The 25,256-nt window shown below is 32.2% G+C and overlaps 1 protein-coding gene across 4 annotated transcripts in view; it reads right to left on the reverse strand.

The window, feature by feature from the left end:
* Positions 1-25,256, reverse strand: part of Fs (Follistatin) — a 102,845-nt gene that overhangs the window by 71,817 nt on the left and 5,772 nt on the right. Inside the window, exon 2 of one of the 4 annotated variants that reach the window (XM_069038231.1) lies at positions 5,308-5,360. The exons of the other annotated variants lie outside the window; for them this stretch is intronic. The gene's annotated coding sequence lies outside the window, so the exon portion shown is untranslated. The remainder of the gene's footprint in view (positions 1-5,307; positions 5,361-25,256) is intronic. 4 annotated transcript variants of the gene reach the window in all.

Consider the following 25,256-nt stretch of genomic DNA (forward strand, 5'->3'; position numbering starts at 1 on the left):
AGATGTCGACGTAGACTTCGTCTCGGTCTTTAATCTCTGGGCACAAAAAGACTCACTTCTGGTCTTAGATATATAATCTACTATTAAATAATTGTAACATCCTAGTTAGCCTCGTAAAGTAACTATGTTTGTCGCTTTACGGTGACTTGTCACAAATTGAACAAACTGAATGACGGTTATTAAGTAGTATTTTGAGGAGCGGCAGACGACAACGACTTTAACAATTGTACTCTTTATTAATGTTAGTAAAAATTTCGGTAATGGATATTTTTAATAACGAACGGATTAAATTGTATTTTCAAATGGCGTCAACCACTTTCAATTAACCTTCATATTTATAGGTTGACATCGTTTATACATTTCAAAGTCACCCTGCAAAAGCTGTTTACATCTTGTTTATTTGTAAGGAATTAATTGTAATTGCATAAAAAAAAAATCATAAAACTGTCACAACAACGCACAATTTATTACTCGCTTGTTATTCAAGATTATTTAATAGAAATACGAGCGTGACGTACACAACATTGAAGAAGATGTAAATATTTTTATGTACAAAGAGTATTTTTGGTGGATGCGCAGGGCTATTTCTCCTCCTGACAATTAAAATTTCTTTAATTCTAATTGCATGTGTCTTATTTCAATATTCTTTCACAACTAGTCGTAAAAATTCCGCTACTGACGAAAATCTTAATATTTAATTAAGATTAATAGTGCAAAGAATTCTTCAAGAATTTTACGAAAATGGAACAAAACCGGTCGAATGGAGCGTGAACCCTGATATGTCCTTGCTATCAGTAAAACTTGGTTCGTTCACTTTTCTGTCTATTTGTAGAAGCAATTTATTTTTAATTTCTCAATTAGAACAGTATTTTTACCCATCCTGTAAAAATATAGAGAAAAATTTTAATATAGTAAGTAAGCAATTAAATCTTAAAAACATTGTCACTGTCATTTTTTAGGTGAAAAGTGCGGTGATGAGAATTTAATTTATTTTTTTTTTTAATTAACGATTTAATCCAAAAATATTGAGTTGTTTTGCACCCAATTTAGCTCCTGTGTGTGTGTACTCACTTATTCAGATCATTCTGATATTTTTTATATGGAGCGGCAACCATCTATTTTACATTCAGTTTTTACGCCTACTTGTACTACAATCATTTATAATAACCCTGTATTTATCACTATACTTCATTTATTTTCGCTCTGCAGTAATTGAATCCTTGCTCTGTCTTGAGCAAGACTAAACAGAGATGCAACAACAAAAGAGATAGATAATAAGACGCACATTCAGATAAATAAATTTGTTTATTGTTTACTTGATTCATTTATAATGGAATTCCTCCAGCCAACAAGCAACTATGGAAAAATTTCACAATTAATATAAAGAGAATAAATTCAAAACCATCTAACAATCATTAGTGATTACTATGTTGCTTAAGAGAATGGAGTATCAATGTCATATGATCTTTCTCATCTAATTAAATTAGCATTCTTCTCTCCAATTTGTCAAAATAAAAGTTTCTCATTATTTGCAAAGTCGTTATATCCCAAATTATGAATTAATTTTCTTTTTCAACTCCTATTGGTTAATACTGTAATTATTAAAGTGTTTTTCATTGGAAAACAGGATTCATCACCCACGGCCTGTTGAATAATAATTTTAAAACTCACTGCAAATATCATAGCAACTAGTTTATGAAGTCCAATCGCAAATTTAATGCAATGGTATCAAGTATACAAAGTAATCATTTTAAAACGTCAGTTTTAACTACACCACTCGCCTGCTGCTCGTGACACAAAATCATCTTCACGAGTAATAGCAATCATAATCCTCATCACCGCACTTTTCACCTAAAAAATGACAGTGACAGGGACAAAAATTGACAGTTGACATGAAAGCGGCAAACATTTTATAACATGGCCATGGCCTGCTTCGACTACAATCATTTATAATAAGCCTGTACAATTGTTGTCAATATTAATCGTTACATTAGATGTGTCTTGGGCAGTTAGACTAATCCTAATCTCGTATTTCTGGCGGGGAACATACAAAATTGTCTTCGCTCATTTTTAATTTGTTAATAATAATCAAAATTTGAATCTTCCAATCCAAACAACATGACATTTGTTGCCAACCACGACAAAATTCCTCAAATTTGAAAATTGTAAATTTTCACATATTATATCCCAAGTGCAAAATTTTTTATCGGAAAATTTTTTGCTAATGAACTCAAACATCCATAAATTATTCGGTCAGAAGACCAATTATTATCAAATAAGAGCACGAGACGAAGTCGAGCCTGAATAGAATGAAAACAAACGCATTGTTCCCAATCCTTTTTATTCGAAATAATTTATTAAAAAAAAATCAGGTACCGACATTTTTTATCCGACTATTATTGTGCATTTTAGAGAAATTTTATCGGGTTATTTTTTGTTTTCTCGTTTTGATTGGTCAATATTTGTCACGCAATTGGTTGCTAAACATACGAAGGAAATAATCACTTAAAAATACCTTAAAACGTGCAAAGTAGGAAAAATACTGTATGACATCTCGTTTATAAGGCATTTTGTAGCACTTACTCGTTCATTCTAACCCGTGCGTCCTACAAAATGTTTTCATTTGTGTAATACCCACATAAAGCTGTATTTGACAGAAGTGTCGAATGTAATTTGAGGTTATACTTACGATAGGTGACCCAAAATGATCAGCTCTAGCGTCTTTCGCATTTCGATCGAGCGGCTTTTTTACTTCTACAAGGGAAATTCATAGACTACCAGATGTAACAGATTTTTAAACTCCTGGTATTATTAGTATGTACAGTTGGTTGCAAAAAAAAAAACGGGAAAAGAATATTTTTCTAATGTAAATTTGGGTTTGTCTATTTGTCAATTAATTGTGTACTTGACAATACTCATCAAATCATTTTTAAAAATGTCATTAATTTTGACAGTAATTCTAACCTATCTCTCGTAAGAAGGTTTCACACTATAGTAAATTCATTTTTGTAATGACGAACCAGAGTTACTAAATTTAGTAACTTTTGTCTTTTGAACACACCTTTTTACCGCGAATTTGTGCTTTTAAAAAGTTAGGTTATGGGTCACGTGATTTGTTCTCTCAACTGATGATTTTAAATTATCAACTCCTTCATTTAAAATTTTATATACTTCTGGGACTGAAACCTGTATAGCACTTAGGGAAACTTTTATTTTAGATTAAAATTTACCGAAAAAATATCCGTCACTGCTTCTACAATTTTGTACTTTTTCATTACATTTCCATTATCTACATGAGTAATTTCTTTTATTTTGTTGAATGCCTTTAAAATGAGCTCTTTCGTCTGCTTGGTTATTGATGCTCTACTCCGTTTTGGAAATTCATTCATTTTGGCAGCGACAATAATATGACAATTTGAATGTTTGCCAACTGTCTAATTTGTATTTATTTTGTAAAAAAAATCTAACAAAAACAAAGTTCCAGCTAGGGCGTCGCGTCATTACGAAAATGAATGTATTTTATATCGGGCGATTCAAAATTATTGTGGATAAGTATGACAACTATGTACGAAAATGTATGTGGCAACTGTGTGGGTGGGGTATAGTTGACATTTGTATGACATTTCATAAGCGTGCATTTATTTGATCTTTTATACACCATTGCACGTTGATTTGACAATTTTCTGAACTGTCAAAGAAATGTCAACTTTATCCCACCCACACAGTTGCCACATAAATTTTCGTACATATTTGTCATACTTATCCACAATAATTTTGAATCGCCCAATATAAAATACATTCATTTTTGTAATGACGCCCTAGCTGGAACTTTGTTTTTGTTAGATTTTGAATCACCCATTATGAAAAAATTCTAAAAATGTGTCAATTTTATTCTGACAGTTCCCCTTTTTTTGCAACCAACTGCATGTAATTGTGCAACAAAAATCAAATACGAGAGCTTGTAATTTGTCGTTTGTAATGTATAATTTGTAACTAATAATATTTCGGTATAATTATACAACAGAACCCCGGTATGCTTTTCTAATTAGGTATAAACGTACTTCTTTGTGTAGATTGTTAAAATTCGAATATCTTGGTTACGTGTGGGGAGCCACCGGGAAGATCGCCATCTGCGGCATCTCTCCGACTCGGCCTTCCGCGAACCCGCCGGATATAAATTTCGAAATTAAAGTTGAAAAGAGGTGACGGTTGAATGCACAAACTGACATAATTTGACGTTGGAACGCGGCTGTGTACACGATCCGCATACGTGTCGGTAATTTTAGTCGGAAAAACGCCCCCGGTTCCTGTCCTGTCCAACTCAAAAACGAATCTATTTCAATCCGGCGATTAATCCGAAAGTGATGCTTTATTTTATAATAGAGTGAGCGTGGTTGTAGATCAAATAAATTGAAATAGATCCGCGCTATAAAATTGATATACGAACCCACATGAAATGATTCCAGCCAGTATTCATCATTTAAAAATAGTAAAGATTTTATCGGGGGATTTTTAGCGCCGATTTTAATTGATTATTATTGTTCTAACCGAATCGTAATTCTCGCGATTTTATTTATCTTGTCGGTGGCCAATTAAATCCCGGATTTAAGTCCGTGTCATCGAGACTGGATTTTTATAGTTTTCCACGAAATTATCCGCTAAGGACCTCGATGGCGCGGCTCCGATAACATCCTTCAATAGCAAGAGTTCTGGTACTGGGACGGTGGCTTACTTAATAAACAGACGTATTAAAAACAGACGCAAACATAAACATGGACGAGTTTATTTGCAAAACATGGTGCAATAAAAAATAGCGACTTGTTTACGTTCTACAACAAGTATACCACAATTACCGAGAACGGTCACAATCGGTACAATTTTTGTGTCTGAATTAAAATTGTTAAAATAAGACAAAACAATAGAGTTTAAACCAAAAAAAAATTTCTAAGTGAAGCATGAAAGTGAACGAGTACAACACGCAACATGCAAATTATGAAATTCCTTTGCTAATCACGACGCTGATGATGCCAACGTGATTGACGAAACAACACTTATTTATATTTCTCTCTAGATTAAAAAACGAAGAAAAGAGGTTTAGTCAATTTTTGGACATTTGAAATATTCAGGTTCAATATTTTATTTTTTCCGTTGACCGCTTATTAATTTCAATATTAATGAATTATTTTGTCTAAAATATATGGACCTCATTAATACACTATTTTTCATTAATCAACGATTTTGCGATTTTCACGTTTTGATGATATTTTGATGTATAAACAACCTCGAACATGCATTGTTTGCACTTACCAACACTGCAGCAGGTAGTGCAGCAGGATTTTCTATATTTTATAGCTCCATAACTGCAACAATTATGAATTCACTTTTTCAAAAGCCGACCTTTTTGGTTATAATTCGCATGTCATATTTTTCAAAGGTAACTAGGTTTCCGTAGCAACCGTGATTTTTACGTGAAATTGAATGTGAATGGAGCTGACGTCTTCTTACACTCTTTGTGGAAAAGTGAATAGAAAGTGTTGAAAAATTTTAAAATGGCTTACCCTGAGGACAAAAAACGAATGAAGGTATTTATAAGGTGTCATCTTTATGGAAAAAGATGAAATTGGTTTTGATTTGGCTTTAATTTCAAAATTTGTCACCAAAAAAAAAAGTTTGCGGGCAACGAAAAAATTTTGTAATCAACTCTTTTGTTAATGGGCGATTAATAATCTCAACTATTAAAGCCACTCACTCGCTACACTCGTTCGTGGTTTAAACAGTTTCGATTATTAATCGCCTTCATTAACAAACTAGTTTATTAAATAACTATAAGATAGCACACGAGGTGATGGTAATTATTTAAATTTTCATTTTAATTTTCCCTACAAAGAAGATGAAAAAGTTTATCAAAGAAAGATTAAGAATTCTTTAAAAAAACTTTTAACAGAATAAAAAAAATTGCTAGGTTAAAAGGCAATTAAAATAGCTAGAGTTCCATTTAGGACACAAAAGTTGCAATTTAAATTTCTATGTATTTTGAAGTGTAACCCAAGTAATTCCAAAAACTTTTGTTGTCCAAAATTTGAATCCGTTAAAATCGCCTAAAAATTTTTGAGAATTTGTACAGTTTCTGTATATTTTGGTAAAGAATCCAGGGAAAGAATGGACTACAATAATAAAATAAAAGTTGTCTTGTCACAACACATGAAGGCGTTCAACTGTAAATGTGAAATAATAAATGTCAGTAATTTAATTAGCGCCGTATTTGAAAGGGAAAGTGTTTACATGGTCTAAAAACTCCACAGAATGTAGTGAAAATGTGGCACAATAGACACTGTCTTGTTTGTAAAAATCCAAATAACTGTTAAATGTTTGACATTTACGTTTCATCGTATTTTGCATTCAAAGAACTTTCTAGAACCAGATGATTAATTTCGGTAAAATTTATCAATTAACTTGATACTCATTATTTGCATTAAACAAAAGCAGAACTGTGGCATGATATTCTTGATGATATTCTTGTTTGCTGCTAAAAATTAAGAAAAATATTAATGTACCTAATGACGTTTGTTTTCTTAAAAACTATATTTATACAGAGTGACTTTGCAGGTTGTGCAGATATTTTAACCTGGAATAGAACCCCATGAAAGGTACCGACTGTTGGTATTTTTCGAGAAAAAGGGGCTAAAGTTTTTTAAAAAAAGTTGGGGAGTCACTGAATTTGATGAAAAAATGGACCAAAAAACACCATAGTATCCTTTTTTTGTTGTCATTTAATTCAAAATTAAGTCACTTTGACAAGCACATCAATCTTAACCTCAATTTAAATCACAAATGTCTTTCACCAACCTGGAGAAAACCGATATGGTTTTGATCTATGATGGCGAAGCCCGTCAACATTCAAAGCTAGCACGGCAAATCTACGGTAAAAAGTTGTCTCAAAGGATACTTCCCAATGGACGAACCTTTGTAAACGTTGTGCAGCATCTTCGCGATTTCGGGCGTTTAGAAATGAATGAGCGTGATTTTGACCACCAACAAGAAGGTCGCATTTTAGTTGCAGAAGAAGACATTCTTCACGAAATCAAAGAGAGTCACTTCCAGCAGTCAAAAAGTTTGGCTCTGATTAGTCGAGGAAATTCCTCTAGTAATTCTCTAGCAACAGAGGCATTCTGAATCGAGTTCGGCTTTCTTGGACACGTGGTAATAAAGCTTGCATTGCTAGGCATTTTAAGCAACTTCTTTGATGTCTTTTTACTTTGTTGTTTAAGCTTTTGTTGTTTTATGAATTTGTTGCAGGCCCTATTTTATCATTACTTTACTAATCTTATCAAAAATTCATGATGAAACTCAAAACACTTAAACGATAAATGTCAAACATAACCTTGAATGACATAAAAACTTGACTTTTTAGGTCGGTCGTACGTCAAAACTGCCAAATTTGAAATTTTTTAGCGTTTCCCAAACAAAGTGATTACTTTGATTCTCTTGTAAACCATTAACATTTGTATAAGGCAAGTTGGGTTATTTTGCCTTCTTTTAACATGTACTACCTGGTAAAAATATCTGCACAATTTTCAACATCAGGCTGTATTTAATAACAGAATAATTTTATTAGACAATTATTGGTGTAACCAAATCATTGACACTTCCAAAGCTGACTCCATTATAAATTCTCATGATCACACCTGATTTAATACCTAAATAACTGAATTCAGAGAGTTGCAACTGGTGTAACGCAAGGTTTTGTTTTAGGGCCTTTGTTATTCTACGAGTACGATACTACATGTAAGAATTTTTTTTACTTTGGTATCATAAAGAGCATTTTGTGAAACTGTTTTTGTGTGTTTTTTTTTTATATGAATTACGTTGGTATTGCTGTAATACCATGCTGGCCGGCGTCCGGCATCTCTGGCGAGCTCCTATTAACAATTATTATTAAAACATTCTACATTTGACATACATTTCACAGAAATGCCACCATAACTCATGTCATACAAAAGTCTTTAGATTATTTCATAATTAGATTTTTGAGTTTTTTTTTCAAATTAATGCGACCAAAGTAGACAAAATAATATATTACACTCGTTTTATAAGACGCACTCTGACACTCGTTCTGTTGGAGCACTCCTCACTGCGTTCGTCGTGATCAACCAACTCGTGTCACAATCAAGCGTCTTATAAAACTCGTATTTAATAAACTAATAATGTATTATTAAAACATCAAATAGTAGTTTATTTGACGAGTTCGTGTGTAAATTGGGTTTTAAAGGCCCACGAGTGCCAAAAAAGCCCAATTGACCACACGAACGAGTTGAATACAACGTTTTTGAAACGAAACTTTTTATGGGAGGGTCTTGAAATTCTGATCGGCAACCTTTTTGTGTGACGAAAAGTGGTGGGGGTAAACACTATTGGGCCGAGTGGGAGCAGTGTCTCTCTCTATCTTTGTCACACTCACGGCATTTATCGATAATGTCCTCTCTTTGATTTGGAGACTTAAAAATGAACAACGAGTTAAAGTCCAATTTTTACCCTTTTGAGGTGACGTCACGATTTCCTTCCTCGCTTTCTCTTTATTGAAACGACAGAAACAGAAAAAAACAAAAAAAAAGGCACGTTTATTTATTGATGGTTACTTTGAGGTTATTTTATGCCCCTGTCAATTTGACAATTTTTAATTTCTTTCACTTATTACATTGATTACAAACATAACCTTTCGAAGCAATTGTCAACAAATTTGACATATTTATAGTTATTTATGATCAATTCAAAATTGTTTCTGATCCTAGCTCAAACATACGTGAAGTTACTAGATAATGACGTCATCGCAAAAGGGTAAAAATTGGACTATACGCATTTCGATATTGTTTAGTGTTATCGTTGTTTATAATTTATTTTCTTGATTAAAATATACAATTTTGTTGTGAATATGCTATTTAAAAGTGATTGATGAATAATTACAATGTTTCCCTGTAATACAAAAGTTTCTATCGTGCGCCTTTACGACACATTCTGTTTTTTTTGTTCGACGAGCCTCTTAAAGACTCCAAATCGCTTAAAATCTTTAAAATGAGCTTGACGTTTCGTTTTGACAAGTGGTGACATTTATCAAAATCCGTTCACACAGGAGAAAATTCTCAAATTCTGACAGTGTCGTACAAAAAACCAAACTTAGGCTCATGGACTGCACGAATTACCTTACATTTATACTTTACATTCAATTTATTTAATATTTAAATTTTAAATTAAAAAAAAAACCCTAATACCACCTAATTATTGTAGTCTGCCAACAGCTACTGCAATTTTGAACTTGGCACTAGACTTATCACTATATTATCTTCTTTCGAAACAGTTTTTCCAAAATCTTTGGACATTGTCTTGGTTTTTCAAGCAGAATGTAAATATGTCCAGAATATTTTTGACTCTACCAGAAATTGTTTATTTCACTCGGTTGTTCATTGTATCGTTTCAAGTTTCCTCATTGATTTCGTCATTTTCTCTCCTTTATCGAACTGCAAAATTGTCGAATTGGCATTTGCGACCATGCTGTAAATAGCGATCTAATAAATTATCGCTATGATAGAGGCGCCTTAAGATAAATTTATGTCAGCGGTTGCCAAATTGTCTTAATCTGTACGTGGTCGTCGCCCACGTGTAATAATTTACACGTGTCCGCAAATTTGAATGAACGATATCCACGTAAACAATTCGGATGCCAATCCCAAATTGCAACCGACGACAATTTTCCTACCGTACTATAGACGCAAGTACTACGAATTATTGTCATGTCCATGAGGAAAACAAAAGGAACTCATGACTCGTCCGGTGCCATTATTTATTTTGAGCGTAACCGTCAAACGACTGGATTGACTGAAATACATTAATATTTTGTCATTTTCAAATAAATAACTCGCATTTAATAATAGAAATTTTTTCTAGAAATAATTGGGTGTCAGCTCGGTCGCTACCTGAAACTGGTAGCTTTAACCTTTGACTCGAACTCTCCGTTGTATTACTGTTCAATTTATCACGAGGAGTAATATCTGATTTCTGACAATAATTAACGGGCAACCAGTTTACCAATTTTCGACCGACGATTTTGAAGCCTCTAATAACCTCAAGACTGTACTACACTACTTCGTAATAATGTAATGCGAATTTTTGAGTTATATGTTTCTTGTTTGATCCAGTTTGGAAGTTTTCTTCTTTTAAATTATATTAAATCAACCCAACACTACAAAATACACTAGAATACATTAATTAGAGCATAATTTCAAGGCAAAAATGTTACTGCTTGAAGGATATATTTCAAATTTTACGTGCGCTAGGTACTACTTTCTCTACGTAGAATTTAGTGATTTTTATGTCAACCAACCTCTTGCTGGACAAACTAGCTTTTCGATGAATGAAATAAAAGAATCATTCGTGATCAGTTAGTAGATTCTCTCAAAATATAGCTGCTAATGAAGAGAATGCAATAATTTAAAATTTTCGATGAGGTTTTGATTGTTAATTTGAAACCAGTTCAGGAATTTTTGTCGCCGGAGAAAGTTTGAATTCTTCAGAGATATTCCTGCACAAGTAAACAAATAAATATTTCACGAAAGTTGTTGGAGAAATAGTCATGTCGAATACCTCACGTGTACCTGAAATGTATGATGTACTTTCATGTATCATTTCCATTTAGACTTGAAGAAATTATTAATCACCAGGGAATGAAATAAGACAAACAGGATTTTTCTGAAGTAATTTTTTGTTCGTATTTGATTATTGTTGACAACCTTCAAATGATACTGACCTAATAGTAATGCCTTTCGGTACTAAGTAGTTAGTAAATTACTCATTAATAAAGAAAATATTTTTTTTTTTTTTAATTTTCAACAAATTTTTTCTCAAGTTTTTTTAAATGTAAGGGGTTAAAATTTTTATACTACATTATCATGTTGACAGTTAAAAGACCTATAAAAATAATGAAGAATAAATACAGGTTGCTACTTAAAAAAATAGATGATGACGTCATTATGTACTTTGACAAGGAACAAGGAAAAATGTAAATGTCAATAAATGTGAAATTGAAATTAAAAATCGACATGTTTTTATTCTTTTTTCAAAAATCAACAGTTTATGATTTATCGAATTGTTGCTTTATTTTTGCCTCTCACTGTATACAGGCTGTTTCCTAAAAAACGCCGCCAACCGTAGCTCCGTTATTTATTGTCCGATTTTAATAAACAAAGCAACACTACAAATTGGATTATTTTTTAATTTTTTTCATCATTAATTGTTGTGTCAAATATGTGTCAACTTTTTTTTTCAAAATAATGGAATCATATTTTTTTTTATTTTGGTAGAGTATTTAAGAAAATAAATAAAAAGTTTTATTACATTACGATTTTTTATTAATGAATTTAAAAAAAATCAAGGGCGCCGTGTAAAATAATGACAAATGTTCATTCTTCGTTCGAAGAATGACGAAATGACATTTATCCCTTTGACACTCATTGTTTTCCACGGCGCGTTTGATTTTTTTTTCATATTCATTTATAAAACATCGTAACGTAATAAGATTTTTTTTCTTGAATTTTTATTGCACAACAATTAATGTTGAAAAAAAAAACAAAAATTAAGCCGTTTTGTAGTGTTTTTTAGCCATTTTATTTATTTTTTTGATTATTAAAATCGGACAATAAATAACGGAGCTACGGCTTGCGGCGTTTTTTAGGAAACAGCCTGTATAAAAACGAGAGTTTTATAAAACTTAATATGTACTAAGACACGAGTCAGATTTGCAGCACGACTGCCGCAGGCAGGAGTGCCTGTAAATGACAAGTTAGTACTCTTAAGTTTTATAAAACGGGTTTTTTATGTTATTTTTTTCTAATTTGCATATTAAATACATGTTTTTTCCAAATAACACACAATAATGTGTTACCAACTGAAATTTTTTTCTAGCTTTCGGATGTGTTAATGGTTTTTTAACGCATTCAAAGTGAATGCGTTAACAGCTTTGTTAAAACAGCAAATTAGAAAAAGTAGTATTTTACCGCACGAGCCTTAAAAGAGAGTGATTGCAGCACGAGCAAAAAGAATATTTTTCGTATTCGTTTTCCGAGATACATAATGTGAAAAGTGGTATACATATAACGAAATATATAAATTTTTCAGTTTATATACGTAACTTGACATCTGTCAAAGATAACCTCAAAATTTACAATTAATTCATGTTTTTCAAAATTTTTGCCTAAACGAACACGAAAACGTTGTGTGCAGCTCGGACGAAAAAGATGCACTTTTTGGGCCTTGATACACAAATAATTATTATGAGTTGTCTCAAAAAAAAAATTGTTATGTACCAATTTTTTTCATTCATCGTTTAGGTAGTACGAAGGTCTATCAGAAAAAAAAGAAACAATTGACGGCTATCATTAAAAAAAAATAGTGATGACGTCATTGTGCAAAAAGCAATGACGTCATTTAAACTAGTAGAACGTCACATGATGGCATTTTTCGAAATAAAATCGACCTGTCTGAGCAATTTTCCTAAAAACGTCACATAATGCTATTATGAATTTTGTTGTGGATAGGATAAATATACTGACCCAATTCCACCATTTCTTGGTGGAAGTTTAAGTTTTTCCACAAAAATAGAATTCCTAATTTGCCGTTTGCAAGTTATCCTGAAGAGTCCGCGAAGCAACCTCGATGTTTTTCAGTGTTTCTATTAATACGAGGTGTTTTTGCGTACGGTGGAAGTGAAGTATCCGCGAATCCGACACATAAATAGGCGCCAAGAAGGGGCGTATCACGGTATGCAAGTGCCAATAAAATTACAAAATTATCTTTACGGTGCTTGTAAGTTTCTACTTCGTAATTCAACTGTGTCAAGGGGTAATACACTGCTCAATTTATTTTATTTCCGTACCAACCCACCGTCTTACGACGTTATTTACTAGAGAATTATGTACGGCGCAATCGCAAGAACCAACAGAACCTAATTGTCGTTAGGTACTTCTTGGATTGGCTATTTTCACTGAATAAATTCGAATCGGCCGATCGGGCAGACGTTCGATGAAACTAAAAACTCGAACACGATCCCCGGCTAATTTGACTTTCATGCCAATCCTCTAGAATGTAAGTTCATTATGTAGCATACGAAAATATTTTTTCAACATATTATCACTCTCTAAAATTAAATAACTTTGCCCCGGGCTTCACAACAAAATAAATACGTCTTAAAAGGATGACAAAGTTTGAAGGAATTTCTTCAAATATTCGAACGGTCAATAAAAAATTAATTCATACCGGGTGGTCCAAATAGAGGCATCTCGAAAATGCGGCTTTTACCTAGTTTTAAGGCTGCGACTTGAACTTATCGCTATTCTTCCAATCAGGAACCGAGGTCAAAATTTCGATTAAATTATTCATTGATCTGTAAATAAAAGAACACGAAAAATAGTCTCCTCGAACTAAATTTAAACAAATACCGGCTCTTGCAACTGGGATGAATAACACGGGAAAAATATACGGCCAAATGTTGAGCCTTGTGGAGCTGTTACATTGCAAAGGAAGGCGTTAAATCTTAAGTCGATTAACATTTCTCCTGAAAAATATTTTCAAGGGGATACAAAAATTAAGCATACAGAATTTGAAAGTTCATTTTTTCTTTTGAGGAAATAATTAACAAAAATTAAAAAGATTAAGCCGATTTAAGGGTTAAGAATTTTCTGTATAATGATTTTTTTCTGCTTAAAAATAAGAAAAAACGGATTAAAAATTGCCATTTAGAATTTCACTAACGTAAAATTGTTTTGTTTTTTAAGTGTTAAAATAAAAGCAATAATTATTAACGCGGATACCTAAAATAACAATTTCAGTTATAATTTTATAAAACTTGTGTTAGGTAAATAAGGCAGATAGACAGGTAAATTACAGAGCTTTTTGCATTATAATTTTACAATTAATTCTCTTCACGAAATGTAGCTAATTTAAATTCTGCACACTGTGTTATTCAGAGAAAATCGTTTTAAATCTGAATAATCGTAACGTATAGTAAGATACAATGTACGAGTACAGGAGTGAAACTAAACGTGTAAATTACTTATCAATTATTGTTTATGTTCCGTAGAAAATTAATTTGGATAATTTAATTCAATTAATTAACTAATTGTAGATTATTTGTACAATGAGTAAAAAGCACGCCACACATTCCGAAATAAAAGAAAGAAGTAAACAGCCGAAGAATTTAATTAAAATCACTGCAATTCCGCTTACTTCTTAAAATAACCAATTAGTTCGGTCGCAACTCCGAACTTTTAACCCAGATCTCTGATTACCAGCACTCGCTCGCCTATCTCCCATTTTCTAAATTTTTGGCAAGGCTTGCAAAGTTCCTGTACGAGCCAGACATATACAATGTGATCAAATAAATTCGGCAATCTAATTGTCCACAAATTAAATACAGACTTGGGTTGTAGACGGGTCGACAGATGTAGGTCATATTTACAAACAATATGCGATAATTTTTAATTCTCAGCAAGAAATTTTGTTAGAATTTTATCTGCCGATGTTGCGTCGTACTGCAATGTTATGTCTATAACGGTGCAAATACAAGCAGTAATGAGTTTATCTATTTCACTTCTATCTTGTTTGGCGATATAAAAATATTAGTACAATTACTGATTGCACTCTATAATAGTTATTTATCAAGGCCGCGAAATCATTCTTTAACGTACAGAGAGAAAAATTGTCGCCGAGGCTGCTTGCGGCCGAGCCAGCAATCTCGAGGAGGTTAAAGGATTTCGTGGCCAAGGTGTACATATTTTTTGTGCAACCAAAAATTTGAAATTATGTATTATAAAATGAACAAGTAAAATTTACTTCATCCACTATTATTGAATGAAAAGAAAAATAATGATAATACATAATTTCTATTAAGTACATATGCATATGTAATAAATTTTCCTTCAAAACATTTAAATACAAATTAAAACTAAAACACGAACTAAAATTATTTACAAAGTGATTACCTCAACTGCGTTTCGGTCTTCAATCTCTGAGCTTAGCACAAAAAGTTCTACTTCCACTCTTAATGATACTTATAAAATACTATTGTAGGGACGATACTATTCGCATTTTACTATTTTTTGAAATGATTCCCTACTGAGCTTGTGGTTCAAAGTCAACTGCAACAAGTTTCAAATTCATTTTTTTTTACTTGATCTTGTTTAATTTTTTTAAAGTAAAATAAGATATGCATGTGCTATACAGCTATACTGAATTCACAAGAAAATTCCATTTTCTAAAATGTAAAATTAGTGGTTTAAAAAAAAGTCAAGTTAGCCAAAAAATAAATGAAGATATAAAATTGAAAAAATTACAAATCATAAAACTTAGCTGTTCCTAATCCTGTATCTATTAAATGTCAGGAAATTCAGATAAACTGTTTCCGTATTTTTAGGTACGCTGTATAAATAAATATTTATCTTGTTAAGTGCAGTTTCAGCAAATAAAAAAATAATTTGTCCGGTCACGGTTTTTCCCAGCGAACCGCTATAAAAGCACGAAATATGTGAATTTCCAGTAGTTTAACTGATAGATCGCCCTAATTCAATGGCAACTACCCGGAATCGGCCATCACCATTCACCGAAATCATAGACAATAAACGTCTCTGTTTCCGGAACCGTTAATGGCTCCGGACGATCCCGGAAGTTCTGGGAAAACTGAATCAGTCCCGGCCTCTCCATCGGATTTCCGTGAATAATCTTTGATTTATTAATTGTGATTTTTAGTCGCGTAACGAGTTACGCAACGTTAGACCGCCTCTCGTCGATTTTTCAACAATATAGCCACAATGTAAGCGAGTTGCATGTGCAATCTGCGACAGAATTAATTGCACCGAACGTTCCACTTTATAATGTTGCATGTTCTGATGGGGAAAAATCCTAGGTCCGAGCAGAGCCTCCGCCGAGTTTCTCGGAAGGGTAACGCAAATAGGATGTTTATATGGTAAATAATTTACTGTTGTTAGGTAATGACCTTCTGGAATGCGGAGTGCGCGTTCCAATTGTCGGATAAAGTATGTCTTCAAGTGCAATATTATCGGAGAGCGTAGGAGTTGGATGCTTTGCTACGAACTTAACGGACACAATTAAAATGGCCACCGAGACGTACTCTCCACGCATTTTTCGATTAAATCTAAAATGAGATAACCAAGAAAAAGAAAGAACGACCGCGGAGGTATCAATTAATGATTTTACGACGGTGCTAAATTTGCGGAATTTTCGAATGTAATGTGCTGAAAGAATTTTTTCAGCATCTTGTTTAGCAACTGATCAGGTTGCCCCATAGACACAATACGATACAACTTTATCATAAACGTTGAAATTCGAATCCGTGATTCATCCATTCATGAGAGCGACGTACCGACTGTCTGGATATAAATACAATAGCAACAGGTGGCGTTTTTTCTATTTATTTACTTCTTAATTTCTGTTAACGCACTGTGAGGCGAGGCGCAAAATTCGACTTGTCGTTCTATTTTCATTGGATTTAAATAATATTAATGTTTTCTGCAATTTTTCAATAAATTGAGTCTATTTTTAAATAATCGGGTTATCGCGTGTCGCAAAAATTGAATGAGAAAATGCATTTTATCGAGTTATTTCTTGGGCAATTTATCGCAAAGCTAATTCATCTAAAGTACATTTTAATTTATCAAGAAGTGGTAAAGGAATTAATGCAGATATGTGTGGTTGAACTAACACAGATAGTTAAATATAATGATAAATGCCAACAGTCGTCGGAAAAAAAGAATGAGAGAAGATAAACAGCACTAACGGTTTAACCTATGTCAAGATCAATGTCAATAACGCCCAAATACTGGAATCGCTAAGGATAAATCCACACGGATGAGATCATTCTGCAGTGTTTATCAAAAATTGCACACATTTAAATTATATTCACTAAGGACTAGTTTACAGAAGCGAAACTAAGTTAATCGTAATCAAATGTGTGATTAACTGAACACCTGACCAGATTGAACCAATCGAAGTTTCGGATTCACGGGTTGATCGCGCATTAAAATTTAATTCGAATTAAATAATTAATTCTCTTTCTATAAACTGGCCCTTAGTTTTACAAAAAAAAAAAAACAAAATAGATTAAATTTAATGGGGGGAATGGAGTTCAATTTTTTTATTTCTTAAAATCCTAAAAGATTTTCTTCTTTATTTTAGAATATCAATTTAGAATTGATACCAACTTTTACCGTTAACTGTGTTGTTAACTGTTATACGAGATTAGTTTGGAAATATTTTTTATAAAAATTCAAAAATATTTTGAAGTGCTGAATATTTTCTGTTGTTAGTTTCAGCTGAGTTTGGAGCAACATATTTTTAACTGAACTACATATTTGACTAAAAATCTGTTATAAACAAGAAACAAACGATTATGATTAGTACATAACTTGATATGCCGAAATATTACACACTTAAAACTTACAAAGTTACTTAATTTTTTTTGAAGTGAAAACTTCTTTAGGCGCGCCACATACATTTTATTCCCGGGCAGTGAATTAGTTTCATGCGATACGGTAAAATACAAGGGAAAATCGTTCGCAGCACGACACGGCAAGCTAAAATCAAGGGAGTCGAATTTTTTAGCGGAGCGAGCGAAAAACAATGAACTGTGCGTCACTTGTCAATTTTAAATTTTCATTGTACGTTGTGTGAAAAGTGAAAACTTGTGTTGTGTTCAATATCATCGTCAAGAAAATAAAACTTAAACATCCAAACCTAACCTCACAATTTTTGCTAGAGTGTACCTCTAAAAGCGGACGTATTTGCAGTTTCTATTGAAAAATTCAGATTTTTGATGTTTATTTAAAAACAGCATTGGATTTAAATAATATTAATTATTTATGCCTTGCTCCTTATTCCTCCAAGTCATCCATAATGATATATTTTTTATAGAATAGGTACAGTGGCGGCCATTAATTTGGAAACACCAAGATTTTTCTATTGTAAATTGTTTGTCACTTTGACAATGTTATTGACACATCAATTTCGGCTGCGACAGTCTGTTGAATGAACGATGACATCAGTGACATGAGTTCATGACATAACGCTTACACTATCAAATATTAGAAATATCCAGTAAACTAGATTAGGCCGGTGTTTCCAAATTAATGGCCGCCAGTGTACATATTACTTAAAATCAGTAACGAGCATCATAGAAGTTTTCACTTCTGTCGTGCGGTCTTAAACACACACTCTTTTTTTTACAATATTTAGAGATAACTGATTATTATTTATCATTTCCTATTCAGTTTTTGTTATTTTCAATTTGTGTCTAAATAGAATTGAATTCCTGGTAGATTTTAATGTTTTGATATTTAGAGCTACGTTGTTCTGCAATGTCATGTCTGTAATTCATAATATGTTGTGCTTACGACGTGCTTTCTAAGCTGAATCTAACCTGATACAATTAGCAGAAAGCTCATTTAGTTTATTCTGTACCTCTACTATCAATGTAAAAAACTGATACATGAAAAACTACTAACTGAAAAAAGTTCTCGGTAAAAAATCAGTTGTCATGCCATAACAGGGAAACGCTTCTGATGATTTGTTAGAAAATTACCTTTAGAGTTCGAGTTTTAACATTTTTTTATTTTCATATTATACAGGGTGTCGCGAAAATGGCACACTTCTGATGCACTACCGTGTATAAGAGATTACCGTAAACGTGAGAAAAATGTTAAAAAAATTCTACTGGACTTATTTGCTGATTTGGCGGTCTTTGAAAGTGGCACTTAACAGGTCAATTATTTCGAAATAAAGGTATTAAATTGTCATGAAAACTACCTCTAATCGTATATATTATCACAAAGTACAAGATCACTCACTACCAATATCCGATCTTGCATAATAGAGAATTTAGAAGTTTAGGAAATCGTAAAAATTATCTTAAATTCACTAAGGCAACACTGCAAGGTAATAATGTACGAGTATATCTTTATTTACATTGTACTATCATTTTTGCAATAATCGATTTTTTTGTCTGAACATTTTTTTCCATATTTTTTTCATGTACATTTAAACATCCTCGATAAGGTAGTAAGTAGTGAGTGCGCCATTTTCGGGACAGCCTGTATATTATAAAAAATGTGATACTAAAAAATATGGTAAGTACATATATCTAAATGAATTAAATCCAAAACATGATAATTATTATCTATTCATATTACACAAATTAGAGCTCTCTGATTATACTTTTACGTTTAATTTATTTTTTGTCATTAGGTTTATTGTGAAGAAAAATATCAAACGGTTAAAAATGGTCATTAGCAAATATACAATAGATATTTATGCATTAAGGGAGATACGAGTATGAACATGAGAAACATGAATATCTCCCGTGGTGCATACAATATTTTAATTTTAGTGTGAATATATGGTTGCTATAGTTTGGTTCTCATGAGTTTGTTGTAAATAATGGGGAGGGCGAAAAGAAATAATATCGTGTTACTAAAAAATAAAGAGATATAAATGCACAAAAAATGAACATAGTATGATGTTAAGAAACACAATAAAGTCTAAAAAATTATACAAAAGGGTAACGAAGAAAAAAGAAAGATGTGCAGGATAAACGTTAACTTTTTTCGATACAAATGTATAAAAATAAAGTTCTTAATTTCAATTTGGTGGTTGTCTTTTTAGCAATTGCCAAAAAACAATTATAGGAGTTGTTTTAGGTCTTTAGTTTATAAAAATTAGGTACTTAAATGAGGTGCGGAATCTAGGATTTATTTAGCAATATGTGTATTTCTTTCTAGTAATGATAATCCCTTGAAAGCACCATTTTTATACGGGTGTCCCAAAAAAGACTCCCTTATTTATTGGCGGATTTTAATTATCTAGGCAGAAAGATAGGCTACAAAATAGCTTAATAAAATCACGTATAGCCCTAAGGACTTCAAGGCTAAGCGGTCAAAATATTCTGAATTTGGTGTGTAAGTGTATACGTGTAATACATTGTTGTTTTCAGAATAAAAATCTCTATAAGAATTACTAAAAAAAGTGTGTTTGTATTTGAAAAAAATATTTGGATAGTTTAGCCTTGAAGGCTTTGGGGCTATACATGGTTTTATTAAGCCATATTGTAGCCTATTTACAACCATTTAATTTGGTGTATAGATAATTAAAATTCTCCGATAAACAAAGGTGCTATGGACTCGTCTTTTTTTTTTGGGACAGCTGTATATCATAGAAATCATATAATTTGCTATAGGCCTTTACAAAACATCCACGTTGAGTGTGTTTATACGACATTACCGATTACAAACAATACTAAAATCAAGTAATGAAGTACATAATATTAAATTTACAATGAAAGCAAATTTCTCCTGCTGGCCACCCATCTAAACACTGACCGTACCCGACATTGCTTAACTTCACATGATAGCAGCGGGGCCGCAGTATTACTTAGTACTATTATTCCAATTATTTTTCCACTCATTCTACCTTCACATTTGCACTATAATTTTTATCAGCTTCGTAAGATATGCCCAATGAAATGAATTTAACACCTAACTACCGGAACTCTTTTCATTAACATGTTTCTGTAATTGCTGCAACTTATCACAGAATTAAAATACATGTTTCCAATTAATTTACAGCTACTTCCACATACACTACAGGGTGCATTTACATACTCCGATTCAAGGGCGAAGCGAAACTAAAGTCCAGCCATTTTGTTACTCGGAATATTAATTTCCATACATATAAATCAATCTACACAAAAATATTTTTAATATACGTTTATTACTTCTCTTCAGGTGCCACTGGATACTAATTTATGACAACCATAGAAAACGACTTTGTAAAACAAACTAATTCAAAGATGGCGCAGCAGTTGCAGTGGTATTAACTGTCAATTAAAAGACTGCACCAGTGTCACTGTTTGTATGATTTTAAGAGTTTCAGTGACGATATCTGGTTCAATTATCAATCATCGGTACATGTTTTGTTAGTTGCAGTGTGACACATTCTCCAATTAGTTTTTTTCATGCCTAATTACATTTGATTTGAGAAAATTGTCATATTATGTCACAATTGATGACGGCAGCTACTGAAACAAGAGATAATCTCAGGCGATTACTTGCAAAAATATTCCAAATTGCACATAATTAAATGTTAATTTGACAATGAAAAAATTACTTTTATTATATGTAGCTGCCACCGTCTACTTATCTTGAAACGCTATCGCCATAATACAATAAACATACCATTTTGACAAAAAAAAAAACAATAATGAAACATGTTAGCAACAAAAAAACTCTTTACATGTGTATGCTGCAAATGTGGATTCAAATTTTAAAATTTGCGCTTTTATTCATTGGACGCAAAAATGTTGTTGTGTTATTTTTTGTCGGCGTGCGTGGCTATTTATAAACACGGAATCAAATCTGAATTTACAATAAAGCTTATGAATAAAAATAGTTCGAATTAATTAATTTTTATCAATCTGCATAGGTCACTACAATTCTGGGATGTAAATTAGATACTGTGTTTGTAAACAAGTTGCAAATCTTTGCAGGTGACATTCATTCAAACGCATTTTCCAGTGACCTCTTTAAGGACTTTAAGGAGCTGCCCGAGATCTCTTCTTTGCCATCTTCCATTGTGCACCCAACGTGTGTGACATTTGTTAGCCCATACGAATTCATTCGGTTTTGAATATTCTATTTTTAATTCTGTTACAAATTCGATTTCGTGTGTAAATTGGGCTTTTTTTGGCATTTTGGCGTTTTAAAGGCCCACGAGTGTCAAAAAGGCCCAATTTACACAAGAACGAGTTGAATACAACGTTTTTTTGTTCGACGAGCCCCTTAAAGGATCCAAATCGCTTAAAATCTTTAAAATTAGCTTGACGTTTCATTTTGACAAGTTGTGACGTTTATCAAAATCCGCTCACATAGGAGAAATTTCACAAATTCTCACAGTGTCGAACAAAAAAGTTTTCTTTTGAATAATAATGTGAAAATTCGAAGCTTCTAAAACTAATTTCAAATAATTTTTTTATTTGAAAAATAATGTGGGTTGGATTTGGGAAAAGAACTAGCAAGAATGTAGCAAAAACACAAATACAAATTTTACTGAAAATCGTATAGACAGATCAGTGGCTCCGAAAATGTGGCCTGCAGATCTCTCGGAATCCCAGGTGGTAAAATGTTACTCATTGTTAGTGTAATTTCTTAATTGGTAACTAAAAACCAACCACCGAAAATAAAGTTTGCAAAAATATTTCTTTTACAGGACAGTTCTCCGACGTTCGGAGACTTGGTACCACTTTTAGGGACAATACTTAATAATTTCGGAAAAAGTATATTTGAATGTTTACAAATCTAATAAGTTAATAACAAGGTTATAATAATAACACATTATTGTAAAATTTATCTCAAATAATGAAATTTGTTTACTGTTACATATTTTGTTAGAATTTTTGCAAGTTGAAACATTTCGTTATGTTTTAGGCAGTTAAATCACATTCTGCTAAAATTCTGAAGTATAATCAAAAGTAATAATCATTAAGCAATTTAAGATTTATCTTTTGAATTATTGTTAAAACCTCTTACGTTTATTCCAACACAAATGCAAACTTTAGTGACAGAATTGAGAAAAATCATGTCTGCTTACACTCCAAGAATAAACAAAATAATAGTAATTTATGCAACAAGTGCATAAAGTAGTACTGTTTTTACAAACGGGAAGTTTGACCACACGAGCTATTGGCGATTACGGAATCCCGCGAATGAAAAAAATGCACTTTATACAACAGTTTTTCTACGATTGTCTGCAATTATAAAATCAATCGACAACAACCAACAATTCTAAAAGTTGACATTTCTAAAGCCAAGATCGCGGTGCATTTATTGTATAATGCCAAAGTGAAATAATGACACGTTACGGTCACATTTTAACGCTTTTTCCTCTTTTTATTATTACCGAAACAGGTAAGAACTAAAACTAATGAAATATAGTACAGTTTTTTTAACAGCTATGGAAAAAGTTTATATAAAGTAAGTACTATTAAATAAAATTGCTCTCAAGCTAGTGCACTCCATGACACTTAAACTTAACTTGACAGTTAAAAAAACTTTAAAAACCTTCGGCTTTTGTTGGGTCGTACAAAAAATATATACATAGTATGTATATACACATCGGGAGTGCATAATTTTTACACTCGGTGGTTTGTAGAACCCTCGGGCATCGAGTAAAAATCACGCACTTCATTCCCTCGGTGCATAATCCACTATTATACGTACTGTTGGATTTTTAAAATTTGGTAAAGAAAACAAATGGTTTTTTATGGCCTGGCCTGTTGGAATATTTCTTTTCAACAATTCAATTTTTCATTTAGAACAGAGTAATGTAATAGTAGATTAGGTTACGAGTTCGGAAAAATGGAAGTTCACTAGACGAGTACGGCAAGTTTAAGTTCGAGCGTTAGCGAGTAGTTAAATGCCATACGAGTCCAGTAAAATCACTTTCCTGACGAGGAGCGTACCTATACTATTTTTTCGCATTTTAGGAATATTAAAATTTGTTTGTAAAAAAGTTTTACGAATAATTTGAAAAACCTTAGTAGTTAGATTTTCATTAACATAGCAACCTGACAAAAATTGTACATAACAACATAATTTTTTGAAAACGAATTTCAAAATAATGGATTTGAAAGGCGAAGATAGCTCGGAAAATAACTCAACAGATATTTTAAATGCTGCCCGAGAAATTTCGTCAAGTCTGCTCCCTGTGAAATCCAAGAAAAGTTACGAAAAATACAAAATGGTTGGTTGCTATGCTGTAATGGTTGCTATGCTGTAAAGTGACCTATTACTGTACAATTTTTAGTACAGTAATATAGTTCATTACTGTATACAATGCGAAAAAAATAATATTTTTGTACTCATAGCCTTGAAAGCAACGCTTCCAACATCCAACGCTCGCTCCGAAACGAGTGCTTCCCGGTCGACTCGAATGTAAAAATTGCAAAAAACACTGGCCCTTTGAGGCATTCAAAAAAAAATCTGTCTTGATAATAATAAAATTTAGGTCATAAAATACAACTTCCCTGGGTTTTCCTCCATTAAAAAATTACGGTAAGATTTATAATCGTTGAAAATTGTTCCTACAAAATTCACAAATTATTGCAAAAATTGAAATATCAAGTGAAGCAATTGTTTCCAACAACCAAAGATCACTGCCTACTTGGTTTTATGTTCGTTTATGTTTAATGTATTAAAACAAAAAAATTTAATTTAATTTTCGTACAAAAAATATTGTACGAACCACTTGCGTGAAGACATCTTCCGTTCATTCGCGCTTTAATTAAAGGCACTCGCTCCTTCGTCGCTCGTGCTTTAAAAAATGCGCTCATGCGGGAACATCGTCTTCCCGCACTTGGTTCGTAAATAACTATTAAAAAGAAGTATGATTGTTTTTTTATTACTACATATATTACTTGATAGTAATATCCGTAATAGTGTATGTACTCCGGCAAAATTGCCGTGCCGCCGGGTGGTGGAGGGAAAGTAATATTTTAAAGGAAGTATGATTGTCTTTTATTACTAGCTTAATAGAAAAACTAAAATTTATTAATCTCATATTTGAATTTTTTATATTTCCCTAAAAGTTCTTTAGAACAATCTGTACTTTCAGCAGAATTTGTTTCCTTTTATCGCGTTGTCTACTTCAGTTCCAGAAACAAATTCTTTTTATCATAACTTTGCATGCTGGAATTTCTATATTTAGAGTGACACGATTTACCGATTTAAAAATTTTTTAGACAATGCTAAGAATATTATTTTGAAAACGTTGCTTTAAATGTTTACGAATTTATTAACAAAATTAATGTTTTCGTTTTGATCAATGTTGTTGAATATTACTCCTAAGAAGCAGACAGTTCATTGATTATTTATTTATATTGTTCTCAACAACGAAAAAAATCTTTTGAATCAATTACTTTGTTTTATAGCATTTATAAAAACGTTATTCTTGGAGAGTAGGTATATTTTTAATATGTAATACATTTTTTTTTGAGTAGAAAGTTCTCAATGTATTCGAAACCAAAGTATTTTTTGACAAAGTAGATACACTTTACAAAGAAATCGCTTCCATCAATCGCCACTCGTAAGATCCTTGCACGATTTAAATTATTTGTTCCCCACCGGATCCGACAGTTGAATAATTTGCTTCAG

Source organism: Tenebrio molitor, chromosome 2, assembly GCF_963966145.1.
Source record: "Tenebrio molitor chromosome 2, icTenMoli1.1, whole genome shotgun sequence".
In the NCBI taxonomy this organism is placed as follows: domain Eukaryota; kingdom Metazoa; phylum Arthropoda; class Insecta; order Coleoptera; family Tenebrionidae; genus Tenebrio; species Tenebrio molitor.